This window comes from Dendrobium catenatum, unplaced genomic scaffold (genome assembly GCF_001605985.2).
Source record: "Dendrobium catenatum unplaced genomic scaffold, ASM160598v2 fragScaff_scaffold_1173, whole genome shotgun sequence".
Taxonomy (NCBI): Eukaryota; Viridiplantae; Streptophyta; class Magnoliopsida; order Asparagales; family Orchidaceae; genus Dendrobium; species Dendrobium catenatum.
The window spans coordinates 106,613-107,636 of NW_021319635.1; positions in this window are offsets into that span (position 1 = coordinate 106,613).

Genomic DNA, 1,024 nt, shown 5'->3' on the forward strand with positions numbered 1-1,024 from the left:
AAATATTAGTACACACAAGAGCAAAAAATAATGCTTTCAAAATGTGTTAGACGAAATTAAATAATCAATACAATAATATTTGGAATTATCAAAATAATAAGTTGCAATAATATAAAACATGCAAAAGCTAAGTAATAACTTTCTTAACAGCAATTCCATCTAAATTTACTATTACATGAGCATGAACTATAATGAGACTATTTCTGACATATACACTATCTTTGCTAATATTATAATATCATTGCATGCTTTATATAGAGAACTCTCAAATTCTGAAAATATTAGTAAAATTTTATACTATTTGCCCAATAGTTTTGATGCCAAAGTCACTATAATATGTGAATCTAAAGATTTAAATGTATACTTTATTGATAGTTTATTGGCTCTCTCATTGCATATAAGAAAAATGTGAGCCAAATACTTCATGGTGCAACAACTGTGGCATTGAAGGCCAATGACATGGAAAGCAACAACTTAGAAGCTGAAGGAAGCGAGGATATAGCCTTGATGACTTGACAATTCAAGAGCTTCCTAAAGTGAAAATAAAAATGCCATCATGAGAGGAACAAAGGTAAATAGGGTAAATTTAAAAAAGTTTCATTTGATGTTATTTATTTTAAGTGCAGAAAGCGAGGGCATTTATGATCTGATTTCCCCAACATCAAGAACCACCCTATTAAGAAAAATGGTGAAGAAAAATTTAACTCCAAAAAGGGCAAGTAGAGCACGCAAATGGATTTTTGGGCAGACTCAGTCTGAGACTCATCATAACAAGAGGTAGAAGATGAGAAAATAAATATATATTTAATGACCAATTATTCAATCATTAATTCTGATCAAGAAAATATATGTGGGCTATATTATGATGAGTTGTTTACTATTTGTGAGACCTCGTTCCCTTACTGTTCCTCTCATGATTTGGATTTTTTCCTCTCAGGATCGTCCAGGACGATTGGAAATCGTTCAGGCCGATCGGCACTGTAGAAAATATCGGCCTGAGAATAGTTCTGGGAATCGTCCAGGA